Raw genomic sequence first — 16,102 nt, forward strand, 5'->3', positions numbered from 1 at the left:
GGCGCGGGGCGAGCTCCGCGGGGCGCGGGCGCGGCTCCTCCCGGCAGCCCTTCCTCTGGGGCTTTCTTGATTCTCCCTCTTTTTTCGTTTTGTATTTTATTTTTCCCCTTTTTCCTTTATTTTCTTTTTTCCCTTTTTCTCTTTTTCCCTCCTTTTGCTTTCCCTCTCCTTGCTCCCGTGTGTCTCCGCCGCGGGGCCCRCGGGCTGGCGCAGGGGCTGGGCGAGCACCGGAACCGGTGACCGGGACCGGGAGATGGGCCGCTCCCGGCGGGCCGGGCCGGGCTTGCGCCATCCCCGGCTGCCATCCCGCGGCGCGGCTTYTTTTTCCCCTCCCCCCTTTTACCGCAGCAGCCGTGCGGAGCCGTGCCGTGCCGTGATTTATGGGTCGCACACCACCTGCGGGGTGGGGGGTGGGGGGGAAGGTGTGGGGCGCCTGTGCCCGTGGGGCCGCTGGATGTCCAGCGAGATGTGCCTGCAGCTGGAGGTGGCGCGTCCACGCGGGACYGCAGAGCACCAGCTTCGCCCCAAAGATCCCTCAGCTTGCTCGCGTGACCTGGGTCCTCCTCCAGGTAACCAGCAGCAGGCGGGTTGAGGCCTTGAGCCTCTTGGTCACTGAGGAGGCAGCTCAGGGCTGGAGCAAATGGAATTGCTTTTTGCTGGTTAMACGCCAGGGAGTGGAGAAGCATCTTTTAGCGAAGGCCTGGGCGCCTCCGTAGCCTCCTGTAAGGCCTGCCTGTCTGGGAGAGAGGGRCATAAAATGGTTTTTCCTGCAAAGYCCAGTGTCCTTGCTGTCTTGTTTTGGGGTCTCAGAGGGCAAGGGAGCAGGCAGCGTTCACTCATGATAACCAGGACTCGCAGCTGGGCTGTGGGGGCAGTGGTGCTGGTGGTGCCCAGCTGCTCTGTGAGGAGATGTGGAAATGGGGCCGTCTRGAGCTCCGCCTTGGCTCCCCAATGGCTTTTCACCTCTCCCAAACATTTCTGTTGTCTACTGGGATTGTTGCACTGCTTTCTACATGCACCTTTCCTCAGATTGCCCTGCTGGTGGAGAATGTGGCTTTCTTGCCCACTGGGGTGGTTTTACCAATTTTTACAAGGTGGACCTGGCTCCCTTTTGCTTCCAAGTGCAATCTGAGGTGTTGATGTTGCTCTGTGGAAGGCTGTTGTGTGTGTTAAGTCTTGGGAAACTCGCCTCCCTTTTTCTCTCCCTCCCTTCCTTCCACTGTGCCACTGTTGTGAATGACTAGCTGAGCAGAGAGGGATATTATTTTCAAAGATGAGAACAACAGATGAATGTATATTATCACTCTGCCTTTTGTACCTTGGAGAACTTTACAGTAGAGAGTTATTTGATGGGGCTTTTTTCCRTGGTTGTACAGCAAAGCAGACAGTCCCTTTCTGCTGTATTTTCGATCACTAACCATCTGAATCAGCATACCATAGTTCTTCCTCCTGTCTTGATGCTACMTACAGATGCCTTGTATGTGCTGCCTGTTGCAAGCATCACACCAAAAGTCCGGGATGTGGCTGCAGTCAGCTCAGTGCCCATAGCAGGTTTGATAGCTCCCAGTTGGCTTGAGACCAAGTATTCAGGAATTTGGGATTGCAGGCACTTCTCTCTGCCACTCTTCCCCCAGTTACAGAAGTTGGAAGCCAAGGGCTGACATATAGGTGCCTAGGGAATGCTAATTTGGTTGTGCATACTCTGCAAGAAGACCCCACACTGCATTTGTCTGTTATTCTGGAAGTATCCTTTATCCTGTCATCCTCAGGAGGAAACGTGTGTGGCCACTGACTGCATGGTAAGAGTGTCCTGTTAACAGCAATTGCAAAGGGACTGAAAGGCGGCACTGGTGCCTTCTGAACAGTCCTGCAAATGCCCCATCTTTGCATGAGATATAGCCTTTGCAAATGCATTGCAGGGACAGATAACCTTCCCTTCCAAATAGCTGTGCTGTATTGTCTAATAGCTTTTTATTCACTAATGTTTCTGAGAGTGCAGAAAGCCAGTCACTCAGCTCATAACTAACTCCAGAAGGACTCTGTTCAAACCAGAAATAGAAAAGCATTAAGGACTTTTAATGACTTCAATTAGCTTGTATCTACCTAGGAAAGGCCTTTTGCATCTAGAACCTTTTAGCTGTAGGAATATGCTATCTTTACAGCATAGTAAGTCCTTTCTGCAGTTTTTACCCAGATAGCATGGGAGGGAAATAAACATGAGAGAAAAAGCCTTTGAGGGGGTTGGGAAGAGACCCTGGTTTGGCTCATAAGTATATTTTGTTGCACAAAGTCTATTTTTGTCTGTTCCTGTCTTCAATAACCTTGGAAGGAACTAAAGCTACTGTATTTTCTGAGGATGTTGGTTTTATTGACAAGAGAGCATTGCTGTGAGGGTTTGCAATGCTTGATTTTCTTCCCCTTTGACCAGAGCACAGTGTCACTGTCCTGAAATGTCCCGAAGTCATGGCATGGGGCAGGAAAAAAAATGCTGGGTTCTTTGCTTTTTTTGCTATTGTTTTTCTCTTTCTAGGCTTTAAAATACTTTTTTTTTTTTTTTTTTTAGCTTTCTTCAACAAAAAATGGGCTAGGATCTTGCTCTTTTTTTTCCTTTTGATAAACATGTATGTAAAAATAAGATTCTCATGAAATTACTTGGTTCAAAGAATTAGTGCTTTAAAAAGCTCCCTGATAGCATAAGATCTGTGATAAAAGCMTGAGAGCTGGCAGAGTTGATGGTCTGTTTTTGTCCATTGCTAATTATGCTTTTCCTGAGCCAAAGGTAGCTAAAATACCTTGGGTCATGTGTAGCCCTATAGAGTCCTGCCAGCAACTCTATTGCCACCTTGACCTTTGGTGCAGAGATGCAAACTTGGATAAGCATGCTTCCTAGAACGTAATGCCCTGTCCCAATGTTTGCAGCTGGGGTGACATCATATGCTGGAGWCCCAGGACCTCAGCAGGTGGCACGTCTACATCCCAGAGAAGACAGCTGGGATTTGCTCTGTCTGATGGGAACCCTGTCCAGGCATCCCCCCTGCCCTAAGCAGGGGGTGCCTGTTTAGTGCCCAGGAAGGCCCTTGGTGTGGGATACTCTGTGCAGTTAATTGTGGACAGTGCTGATTATGGATCCAACGGCAGATTTGCRTATCAAAGCATCTGAGAGCTCTGCAGCCTGGTAATGGAGGCAAGGATGATAGCACTTACTAGAGGCTGGGGCTGGATCTTCCCTGTGGCTTTTTTGGTGCAGATATGAAACAAGATAATGGGGATGTTTGGAAAATGGAACCTCCTCAAGGATTTGTTTCTATATCCTTTAATGACTGTACTGTTAAGGCCTTTTTAATCTAACAGCTGCTTTCCAGAKGATGGGAACAAAGGAGATGAGAGCAATCCTTGGTGACAATCCCTCAGGCTACTTCTGCTGCTCCTTCTTCCTGCAAGTGAGAGCTTACATGCCAGCCCGTTGCCAGGCCTAGTGGTGATGGGGTCAGGCCACTAACAGGCAGGTGAGGTGGAGGTCAGAAACCACCCTGATGCCTTCCCGTGGTCCTTCCCAGAGGCCTTGTTTGTTGGCACAAGGGTTTTGGTCTCTTATTTTGGAATTTTTGAGTTGAATTTTTAGTGCACCTCTATTCCCATGGTAATGAGTCAGAAACAACCTTGAACCCTTCAGTGCCTGCTGGCAAGGCAGTTTGTTGCCCTCGTGCAGCCGTCCCTCCAACTGGTGACTTCTCCAGTGTGTGACTTGGAGTTCRTACATGGGCAGGTCAGCCTGCTTCCTGCACAGTACAGCCACTGCTTATCCAAGAGAGGTTTGCCATGACAGCAAAGTCCAGTGTTAACAAACATCTTAAAGGGAAGCAAGGGTTGTGATAGGGAGGACAAACCCAAACAGTGGGGAAGTCCTTGAGGGGTTTTCTCTCTAGCATGTGATGAGACGGCTGGTGCAGATGGCAGCTGGCATCTCTGGGGATGCCAAGGAGGAGGCAGGAAGCTGGTGTCACCARTGCTTGCCATGCACTGGAGAGCTTCACTCCATCCCAGTCCAAAGCCCTGCTGCAGACCTGGGCAGAGGGCAAAGGAGCAGAGAGGAGCCAGCCCTCACCACACATTTTTCATTCTGTGTTTTTTGTGCAGCTTGATGCTGAGACTCCACTCAAAGCCTAAGTGAAAGGGCAGATTTGCTACAACCTGAACTAGCTGTGCAGAGTCATAGGCCTTGCCTAATAGCTTTGAAGGTAGGGGGAAGGGAGCAGCCGAATCTCTAATAGGTTGCGTTCGCTGGGATGCTGGGTGAGTCAGGAAGAGGAAGGTTTTCCTTTGTCTGATCTCAATAAAGCTGTATCTCCTGCCCCTCCTCTGTCCCCAGGGCCCCWGTCTGGGCTGAGCAGGCAGAAAGCAAGCATCTTTCCATGAGCTTGCCCATCTGCTTTCACCTCAGGTCTGCATGAGAGCTACGAGTACTGGAGGGAGGAGGCTTGCTTGGCAGGATTTCCCTCATCTGGCCCATGAGAAGCGTGCTTTTGCTCTGTACTTTGCACTGTGCGTATAGCTGTGCAAAGGAGATCTGCCACTCTCTCCTACACCTCACTGCCAGTGGGAGTGGAAGTCCAGACAGATATGCAACGTGGGGTTTGTCAGGATCCACTAGGAACTCAGACATCACAGCTGTTGGCCAGGCCAGTGTTGGCATGAGTGTAAAGCAAGAAACATGCTCCTGTGCTGGTGCTCCTTGCTCCTGCCCTACAGCCACCTCTGCTATTCCAGCTCTAGGCTTCCTGCTTGAAGGATGGCAGCAGAGGTAAGCTGCAGAAGCACCTGTTGGAAGTGAGCCTAGGAGTTTAGAGTTTGCTTGTAGACTGAACTGGAAACTGGAATGGAGGTTTCTAGGGAGGGCAAAGGAGGGAGTCCCTGTGTCACTCATCCGCTTTGCTCTTCGCACATTTTCCTTGCTTTGGTGCTGTTGCTTCAAAAAATCCCATCGTGATGGCAGGCAGCATCTGTAAGGGTAGCTCTGTGCCCCTCGTGGGAGCGTCTGCTGGCTGGGACTGCAGCTCTCGGCATCTCTCCCATACCCTGTGCAGCTCAGGCTCTCTGAGAAGGACACATTGTCTTGCTAGCCATATGGGAAATTGGTGTGTGCAGGAGGTGCCTTGAGCATGTCCTTCTCGGGAAGAAACCTCTCTGCCTGCAGCTATCATCCTGTCAGCAACCCTGCAGCAGAGAGGCCCTGTGCCTCAAGATGACAGAGAAGTGGGAAGAACGGGAGTGGGTTTGGGGGATAGCCCAGATACTGTCTAGAAAAAAGCTGGTTAAAAGAAAACAAAATACAAGAATCAAGAAGAAATATGCCCATGTGCATATACATGCTATACGGCAGAGAGAGTGCAAGATTCATGAAGTCAGTGCCAAGCTTGTGGAGCAAAGGCTTATGGTACAAAATGGCTTTTCTCTGAGCCAGCAGGCCTGTGGTTGGTGTTGCCTTCTCTCTTCTSGTTCTTCTAGCATGAAGCTGTGTGTCTGCCTTCACTCCAAGTACAGATTAGCTGCAGGAAGCCAGAGTCTCTCACTRTATGTGATGCAGTGTTGTTCTCTGTGCTTTTCTGTGCAGCATTTGCTCCCCTTTGTTAGATTATCTTCACATGTTTTTTATGCATTCCCTGCACATGATCCCAAAACAGAGTTGGAAATAGCTTCTCCCCACGGTTGTTATATGTGGATATTGTCTGTTATTCTTGCTGTTTTGCTTTCAAGTCCCTTCCTCCCCATCTCTCATAAAGCCAATTCCAGAGTGGGAGGTATGCTTTCCCAGTATACCAGTGCTGTCCCTGAGCCAAGATCTTATAGTGGTTACACAGCCTGTATTGGCAAAATGAAGATCTTGCTGGCATATTTTTGGCACCTTTTGAGCAAAACAAGGTCTCCTGTTCCTGATGTGCTTTGGTCTAATTGTGTCAATGCCAACAGCTTCTGCCTGCATAGTTGTGCTAGGAAGAACGATAGGTCTTGATCTGTGCCTGCTATTTTTCCCTTTTCCACTTTGACAGAGAAATTAGAAGTTGATAGCAGTGGCCTAGCTTAAAACAGTCTTTTGAAGAGCCCYGTTTATGTGGCCTGTTCTGGGAATATGTTTGTGTTATTGCATTAAAAAGGAGGTTGGATCCTTTAAGAGACTGTATGTTTGAAAGGTAACACATTGCATCAGGACTACAGAATAGCGGCTCTGTGCAGGATTTATATCTGGCTGATTTTGGTATGTTCTGCCATTGCTTTTCTGAAGCACCAATATCATGCTGTCTCTTTGAGCAGCAAGCTAAAGAAGAACCTCTCTTCCTTCCTGTCCATGGARGGGTAACTGGCGGGGGCCTCTGGCACCCTGCCTCTCCTATCTGAGTGTTACAGTCTCTCCCTGAGAGAACTCTGTGTCCCCCAAACAAGTCCTGCAAATCCTTGTGTTGAGTGTGCTCATCTCCTCTGCAGCCCTGGTACTTCCACACGTGAAGCACTTGCTCACTTTGACCTCTATTTCCTCTAAGGGTGCTACTGCTGAAAATCCTTACAGATCTTGGCTCCCTGTGRGGCCACCTGGGCTCTGGCCTGTACATGGTGCGGACCACCAGCTGCGGACAGCAAGCTGCTACCTGTGACGTGATCCCTCATTCTGTTCCACCAAGATGGCCCTGCTGCATTCCTTGCAGGGAAGTGCTGTCCTCTGGGCTGTGCTTTCCCCCGTCGGCCTGCACAGGAGACAGCATTGACAAGCTCTCTTAGCCTGCTGTGTCCTAATGTGTTGCTGACACAGGCTCGGGTCAGGTGGACATTCACCACTTCAGTGCATTTTTTTAGGAGAGTGCAACTACTAGAAGAGTCRTATGCTAGCCTGCCCCTACTTTCACTAATTAAGAAGATGCCTTTAGTAGACTGTTTCTGCTCCCTTCAAAGCCAGGGAATGAGACCATCTTGGCATGTCTTTTACTTGGAGGAAACTCAGGTGGCAGTAGGCCTTGTCTCCTGCCTGAAATAGTTATCGTTGTCTTATATTTTCTGGTTGAAGTTTGGGCAGGCCCTTGTAGTGACATTGACTGAGGAGAGTCTCTGCACCYGACTTTAGAAATACTCTTGAATAAAAAACTTAGCATCTTTGGATCCCAGAGAGGACCTTAAAAAGGATCTGATTAATTTTCTGTCTTTCCTCCTTCAGCTCTCAGTGCATATTGTGTAGGCTCCCCTTTGTGTGAAACTGTTGTAATCTGGAGAGCCTCAGGTGATGCTGGTGAAGCTGTTATCTACAGGATGACTGTATATGCCAGTTGATGATTTGCTGAGGTCTTGTCTACACTTGAGGCTTAGACTTGGTTGGAATGAAATCACTGTGTATCTGTTGAACTGTGTATCTGTAAGTGCCCAGGGACTTGCTGTTACCCATGGTATAGACAAGGCAGCTTCAGTTAGATTTGTTTAAAGTTATAAATCTGGGAAGAAGAAATGGGGTTTGCAATGAACACAAAACTTGGTGTGGCCCSCAGCTGGGGCAAAAACAGCCAATGCAACTGTTAGATGAAATAAAGAATTGGCTCCTGGCTGAATAGAAGAGACAAACAAATTAAAGGTGGCAGTAAGAATTCTATCTTCCCCTTGCAAAGAAGGTCAATGGTGACAAGGGTTTTAAAGCAGTTTATTTTAAAAAGTGAATCCAAGCACAAGTCAGAACAGGTGACAGACTATTTAGGTAAATTAGATTTGGTCAAGTGGGCAAAGCCTTATGAAATTCCCCTGCAAGTACTTACAGAACAGGCCAAGGTAACTTTTGCATGGTGAGCAACCATTTCAGAGAAAATCTAGTAGAGGACGTCCCAGGGCTTGATCCCTTACACCCAGTCAGTCTAAATAAACCAGAAAAAAATAATTAAGCAGCCATTGACTATCCTTTAAGGACGTAGGCTAAAACTCCATCAGTGTTTATTTTTTTCTAGAACATACCACACCAAATCTTTTGATGAAATCAAAAAATCATGAAATCAGTTAACTCCTTCGTATGGTTAATGGCTTGCCTAGCAGTTGAGCGGAGTAATTGTGATGAATTTTGACTTAAGTCAGTCTTTGTCACCCTCCCGTRTGTCAACCTCATAAAACAAATTGAGAAGGGCTGGGAGATGTGAAGCATCCCTCAAGTGGATGCACAGCTGGTTGAAAAGCCATATTGAAAAAGTGGCTTGATGGCATTCCTTYCTGATAGGAAGACCCTAGTTTGGCAGAGGCAGGAAAAATGTTAGTGTTATCAGGGTTCATGAGCAAGATAAGTTAGTGCTGTGCTACAGAGGAGAAAAATTCAAGGCAAACCTTGTGCCAGGCTGTATTAGCAGTGTCACCTCTAAGGTGCAGGAAGTAATTATTGCTTTCCTCAATACAAATGAGGTTTTGCTTAGGCTTTTGACTAGGCTTGGTTGTAGAYGCTACCCATGGCACAAACAGGAGAGTGTCCAAGAAGCAACTGCAATGTTTATGGTCYTCAGAAATGAGGAACGGGAGGAAGTATGAGAAGGGCTAGGATTGGGTAGCCTGAGGAGGAAGAAAAGATGGAAGAGAGAACTTCACGGTCTTCAAGAACAAAGTGATGTCCTTCTAGAAAACTGTAGTTGATCATTTTGAATGAAGACAGGGCAGGAAGTCATCAACTTTGTCTTTAGAGAAGCATTCAGATTAGATCTTAAAGTTTTTCCTCATATCAGYTGGGATAGTGAAGCAGGAGAAGAGGCTACCTAGTACTGGGTGGCTGAAGCTTCCATTTCTGAAGTCTTTGTGGTGGGGGAGGGTGGAGTTTTKGGATTTTCTTTTTTTCAGGGCAAGTTAGCCCAAAGTTTTTAAGTACGGACCAGTTATAGCTGGCTGTGCCTCCTGGCAAGGAATTGGACCAAATGACCTGTTCCCCTTGAAGCCTGGCAGTTCTGTGAAATCCAGATTTGATGTCTGGAAGGGAAGTAGTGAGTAGCCATAGGAATGCAACTTTTGCTGCTGTAGGAGATGCTTGGCAGACTAGTACTAAAATACTGCATCCAAAACTAGTGTCAGTRTTCAGAAAAGGATGCTGAAAATCTGTAGAGAATGCAGGAAAGAGCTATAAAACAACTTGAAGGCAGGAGAAAAAGCTTTATGATGAGAAATATAGGGAGTTCAATTTTTTTTATCTAATCAAGGCAAAGATTAAGATGAGATTTGGTTATCATGCATAAGCATAACATTTCTTATGCTTGTTTGCATCAGTAATCTGGTGGGTAGAAATACTAGATCGCAAAGAAAATGTATACTGTAGAAAAACATGTAGTAAGATCCTGGGGCCATGATCACTTCAGAGCCCCACATGTAGCTGGCTCTTCTCTATCACAAGTAAAAGGAAATATTAGCACAACTCCAGCTATTATAAGGCAATGCTGTTCCTGTGGTGAATTTAGGRTTAGGTTTAGCTCAGTTAGTCAGAGTGTGGCGCTAATAATGCCAAGGTCGTGGGCTTGATCCCCGTATAGGCCACTTGCTTGAGGGTTGGACTAGATGATCTCCAGAGGTCCCTTCCAACCTTACTGATTCTATGACTCCTTGTGATGAACCTACATCTGCTCTCCATGCATGTGCCTTTGAAATTTTTCCCTATTTCTCCTTGTCCCCACTCATCATTCACTACTTTAAGTGATTTATAGCATGCTCTCCCTGGTGGCATGTGACTTTGCCAAATAATACCTGGAAGCAGCYAGCAGAGCTCCTGAGAGCCTACCCACTGCCCTCTAGAAGTCATCTGGATCAATGGATATAACGAACCAAACAAAGTGTAACTGTTATCTCTCTAGTTCCAGCCAGCCTGCKTGTGGTCCAGTGCTTTGTGCTTGGGCTGCAGCTTTATTTAGGGTCATTAAGTCATTTTCCAGTCCAGGGGCTAACGTTTCTGTCAGCCCTATGAACGAATCTTGAGAAGGAGATTGRATGAGATGCTGCAGCAGATGGTTTGCTAAAATCTTGCTACATCCACGACTTCCCTTTCACCCACTAACGCTGTAATATTGTTAAAAATAAAACTGATCCAGTTTGCCTGACAGGGTATATCCTTTGTAAATCCCTGCTTCCTAGTGCTCATAGAGTCTCTCACACTAATATCTTGGTGGTGTTTTATTGCTTGTGGTAAGAAAGGAATTTCAAAGCTAGTATGTAGTTCCTGATTATCATTGTGAGTCAGGGGAGAATGAATACTTTGGTATGCTTTAAAGGAGAGTGAGGGGAACCCCACAGTGCTTCACTCCTTTTTTTTTGTTTTGGGGGATTTTTTGWTGTTKTTTTTCCCTCAAGCTTTGCTCCATTTTAATAGGAACAGAGTTTTGGCATATACAAAATAACCTCAGAAAGTGTTTGTGTCTTGTTCTGAGGAGACAGTGTTTACAGAGTCGAAGGGTCTCAATCTAGAGTGAGTTGGTTTAGAAAAGTCTGGTGAAATAGCAGCAGCAGTTCAGCTAGTTGTGATGGATATGGGATGTTAGATACACCTTTGCAAGTCATAAAGGCATAGAACGTCATGGTATGGTTTCAGTATTTCAGCATAGTCTGGGTCCTGACTGTGAAGTATATTAAGTGCCTACTTGAAAACACTTGCAGTCTTCTGGCCTGCTTGGTGTGTGGGATTGTCTGTTTTGATCATTCTGCTGATGTATTGTTTTGGCAAATTCTCAGTCTGGCTTATTCCAGCTACCACCACCACCTCAAAACACTGAAAAGCAGTTTTGCCAGTATAACTGCACCTCCATCAGTAAATTTATACCTGTACAGACATGTTAATCATACGGGCCTTTGTTTTCTATCTGACACAGCTGTGCTGGCAGATGTCTCTGGGGTTGGCCTGGTATGAAAGATCAGATGGGGCGGGTAGTTGAATCCAAGAAGTTAAGGGAAGAGAAAAGATGGGGCAATCAAGGTAGTAAAGGTGTGAAGTTCTAATGAGTTCATTTTCAAAATATGTATGAGTAACTATATGGGTAGGAAAGAAATGCTGAAAAGTGTGAGTCTGGTAAATAGAGAATAAAGCAGGTTTCAGAGAGCTAAAGGTAGAGGAGTGCTTTGGTATTTGGACTGTGATATGTATGCTCTATCTGTTGTTTGTATTGGCCTTCCTGGAGCGGAAAAAGGACCTTTCTTTATACCTTTGGAAGTAAACTCCAGCCCATCAAAACAGTGGTGGAGGTAGAATGGTTTATTGTGGCTGAATGAGAGAATGTGAACCAGAAAAGCCTAGTCCTGAAAGCTACAGCAGTGTAGTGAACCTGTCTGGATCATTTCAAGCCTGCCTGCCTAATTTTTATTCTTCCCAGGCTCTTTTGAACTTGCCAATCATCCCTGTCAATCTTTAATTGCCTCTCAGCCTGCCCTGGCATTTCAGAACATCCCCAGACTTGTCCCTCCCTAGGTGCCATTTTGTGCATTACTGATTGCAAAGTCCTTCTTAACAACTTCATGCCAAGCTGTCTGCAGAGGCCCCAAACAGAGGTTTGAGGCAACACTCTCTCCTCTTACCTAAGCAGCAGGCCTGGAGGATAGCCCTACCTGTTATTCCTGCTCTGTCTCCCTATTTAGAGATGGGTGACTGTGTTTTAATCCTCGTTTTGTCTGCAGGAGCCAGACAGATTGCAGAACTGATGAGGGTTTGAGGTTTGCTGTGGCTGGGGGAGAGGCGAGGGGTATTTTTGATCTGCCTCTTTTTTTTTTTCTTAGGACACGTGCGTTGAGAGTGATGGGGCAGAAACATCTGCCCCATCTGTTGGTAACCCAACCCATGAGAAAGGCTAGGGCGAGATCATGCTGATGAGTCTTGCTGCTTGCGGTGCCAGAGGAGTAATCTGCTCCTTTCTCAGCACTGCAGCACTCTTGCACACTGACTCAAAGGCATGCCAATGTGCTTTGCTGACAGAGGCAGGTACTGCTTACAGAGAGCAGGCAAGGCTCCGGAAGAGCCAGCTGAGCGCCTCAGGGAACGGGCTGCTCCTGGTGCAGCAGCTGAGGGAGGGAGAGAGGTTCCTTAGAGGTGGGGCTCCTTTCGCTTCCCAGGGTTTCCTCTGTCAGCAGGCACTCCCTGCCTCMCCTGGAGCAGGGAGAGGATTGCTGGGGTTTGCTGCCACATGAGATCAGGGAGGCAAATAACGTCAGCCAGTTAAACAGAAAGGATTAGACAGTCTTCTGGAAAATGAGCTCAAACCAAATACCAAAGGAAGCAGGCGGGGATGTAGTTTTCATGATCCTAATCTGATGGCTGTGGATACTAGGGGAGAGCAAGAAGAAGAGACCACAGAAAGTGGTCAGGCTTGCATGCTGCCCTTCAGTATAACCTCCAGTTGTCACTGTCCCTATTGGGATCTCCTTGTAGGGCTGGGCATTGACCTGACCTTAACAAAACCTGTACCCCTTTTCAGGAAGAGAAGGACTAAAGGAAAAAAAAAAAAAAAAAAAAGAGAGCCATGGGGAATGAAAAGTGTGTGGATAGGAAATGGGGCTGGAGGGGCACTGAGCGGAGCACCCTCATAGCACCCACTGCTCCTTGCAAAGCAGAGGATGAGGGAGCCAGAGCAGGTTCCACCATTACCAGGATTCCCCCATACTTCCTTCAGCTGAGACGTGGGTGGGCAGTGAGGCAAGGGCCAGGAGACCAGCAAGGGGATCCTGTGAATCGGGCAGCAGCTGGAAAGAGTGACACTGATTCTTTCCTGAAGAGACTGTGCTGTGCTGACCGCCCATGCTAGTGTAACTGTTTCTGTGCTAGGAGCCCTGCTGCCAAGGCTGTGTCGAGCAAGAGTGTGGAGGGGGCAGGAATGGAGACCCTCTCCGCGGACTCCACTAGTCAGACAGTCTCTTGGACATCAACGGCGATGGAAGTTTGATGGACACCTTGTGTGTTTTGAGCTACTGGCTCAGTCCTTGGGTAGGAACCCACTGTGCTGAAATGGATACGTTGGGCTTGCTGGCATGCAAGGCTTGTCTGTGTTAACTGCAGGGGGTTCATTCTGTACATCCGCCATGCTATTTGCCATAAGCTTGGGGGGGGGGGAGGACGAGGAGGGGGGTGCTGGGTTGCTCAGGGCACATCCCTTGGCCAGCAGGCCAGCTCCCTCCCTGGCTGCTGACGAGGCACTTCCTACCTAGGAATTTGATCCAGTGATTGGACCAGGACTGTTGCCCCGCAGTGGGGGTGGCTGGTGGTCCTGTCCTGTCCTGTCAGACAGTTGGTGGAAATAGTAGAAGCTGCTTCTGACACCAGCTGTCAGGGTGGGGTGATTCTGTCTAGAGTGAGCCAAACTAATTTTAAATTAACCCTATTGTGCGAAGGTTGCTTGCTGTGGCAGTGTGATATTAGCTCCAGTGAGAGATCTAGTATCTCTGCCTCATGCAGCCTGATGTACAGGAGTGACTCTAGGAGTGCAGTGCTTGAATACGGTGCAGGAGGAAAGGAGTCGGAGTGCTCAGTGCTGTAAGTTACTCTCCTCTCAGGATAGAGGGCTCTTTTCATTCATTCTCTCTGCTTGAAAAATATCCCTCACATGGCTGTGTGCATAGTGAGGAAAGCCTTGGTCTTTTGTGGGTGAGAGTCATCTTCATTGCCATGTAGGACATTTATGACTCCTGAGATGGGGCTTACATCCCACAGACCTTTACTCCTGGGTGGGCTCATGTGTGTTGGTCCCTTTTTCACTACAGTTTGCCTGGTGCGGAGCAGAACACTCAGCCCCATGGCCTGACAAACTCAGCTGGCCCATTCAACTACCCCCTTCCTCGAGAGCAGAGATGTTTGTGCAGGGAATGCACCTAATCCTGAAGAGCCTAAGCATTAATCTTTGATTAAAAAAGAAAAAGAAAAAAGAAATAAGCTAGTGATGGCAAAACTTTCTAAATGCTTCCTTGCTGAATCTGCAGACAGAACTATTCCAGCATCTCTGTGGCTACTCAGAGCTCACCTGAGTTGCTGGAGGCAGAGTGAAGTTTGTGCTGATCAGTTTTGTTATAGTTACTAAGAGCTGTATAAGCCGTTGGGGTGTTTTTTTTTTTTTTTTTTTTTTTCCCTCAATCCTGTACCGGGGAAGGGTAAATCCTTAGAAATATTATCTAAAGGCCCTAGAGGAAGAAGGAACAGCAGGGCAATGACAGTCCCTGCTGTTTCCCCAAATCTTATTGACAAAAAAGGGGGGACAGCTCCAGGACATACCCTTCACCTCTAGCAACTGAGCAAGGATTCCAGCTGGCTGCAGATTGAGGCTTGAACAGGAGGAAATATTTGTGTGCTGCTATTACATTTAATCTGGAAAATTGAGTGAATTAATGATGTGGTCTCCCTGGGAAGGTTGAATGTCATTTTCCTCTCTGACAGAAGGGGAAACTGAGGCATCGGGCATATCAGTGACGTGCCTAGAGTTGCACAGTACCTCAGCGGAGAGATTGAAAATATATCCAGACTTTCCCATGTCACAGACCCGCACCGCTTCTCTGCCATTCTCTACAACAGGGTAGTCTGAGACCCAGATATTCATCTCGTGGTCGCTTCCTCAGCGAGATGAAGCGGACATGGGAGCAGCAACACGTGTCGGTGCAGTCCCTGGGTCTGTGAGTGAACGAGGAGGTATGTGGAGCAGCAGTGCCCAAGCCTGTGCGAGGCTGTCAGCTTACTCGGCTCCGGTGTTGTGTAGGTGCTGATATAGCGACCTATGACTTGGAGCGGTAGGGATTTCTGATGGTGGGAGGAGGTGAGCTGGATGAGAGCGTGAACAGCGGGGTGGGGGGGAAGAGTGCAGGGGGTGAGTCAGTGCAGGGTGGGGGTGAATCAGTTGAGGGAGGAGTGGGTGAGCCAGGGCTCGGGTGGGAACAGCTGGGCTGTGTTTCACAGAGGGGAGCTACCATGTGAAAGTGGGAAGCTGGTGGAGAATCACAGCCTGGCAGCAGGACACCAGAGTGTGAGCTTACCATTCCTGAGGCCACTGAGACCGAGTCTTTGACCCCTCTGAGGTAAGAGGGAAAGGCTAGGAAGAGAGAGGGAGCTGGCAGCATGCAGTTGCCCGCAGTGTGGATACCGCGTTGTTGTTGGCATTGGGGCTGCAGTGCACTGTGTGGGGTACGGGCAGTGCCACTGGTACGTTCCTGCCCCTTCCCTGCTGTGTCTCTCCAAGTGTTGTCCCCTAGCTGTCCTCACTGGTAGATGGGGGGGCTGCAGCCAGTGCCAGCAGTGGTGCAACCTGGGTCATGAATTTGCCCGGGGTTACGTTGTTGGATAAACTTGGGCTTGGAGGATTTTGCAGTAGATCGGAGCAGTCATAAGGGTTTTCTGTCCCATGCAGCAAGGAGTCTTCCTCATTTCACGGTGGCTATCTGGGAGTTATTCCCCCAGTAAAACCCTGCTGCAACAAATACCCTGCATACAAGTGCTGCTCTCTGCTCTTGTGGCACACAGTGGGTGTGCAGGCTTCGCGGCACAAAGTCCTTAATTCCTCAGTGAGGGTAACTTGTATTGAGGGGATGTGGCATGAGGACAAGCAGAGCAGGGTGGATAGTTTATAGAGGAAACTCCTGTAGTTGAGGTGGCCAGCAAATCCTCAGGTATAGGTCTTTGGAAGTCCTGTGTTCCTGTTGCTAACATAGTGTGCTCCGAGCAGACCTCTTGACTTCAAGTGTGGCTGTGACTGAACACACATCAAGCCATGGCTGAGGTTTTTTGGTAAAGACACTGGAACAATCATCCTTATGCCTGTTAGGCAAGATAAGGAGAAGGAAATTGATCCAACCTCTTACTGTAAATGTGTATCCTCTCCCATATATGCTAGCCTCTTTGGAGCTGGTAAGTGTAACGGATGAATCCAGGAAATGACAAAGAGGAATGGAGCCAGAGGGTCCATTACCAGTTTGGTAGAGTAGAAGGTCTTTAGCTATATGAGAGCTCGAAAGCAATAACTTTCTCCGAGAGAGAGAGGAAAACGTAAGATTCTAAAAATGAGCRTGGCATCCAGAGACAGCTGGTCTCAGCCAGGAGGGAGGAATGGAAAATGCAGTGGCTTCCGGAGGAGCCAAGAGCTGGTGCTGGTTATTTTGCTTGGAT

This window comes from Rhea americana, unplaced genomic scaffold (assembly GCF_003343005.1).
Source record: "Rhea americana isolate MKP2758 unplaced genomic scaffold, rheAme1 scaffold_119, whole genome shotgun sequence".
Taxonomy (NCBI): Eukaryota; Metazoa; Chordata; class Aves; order Rheiformes; family Rheidae; genus Rhea; species Rhea americana.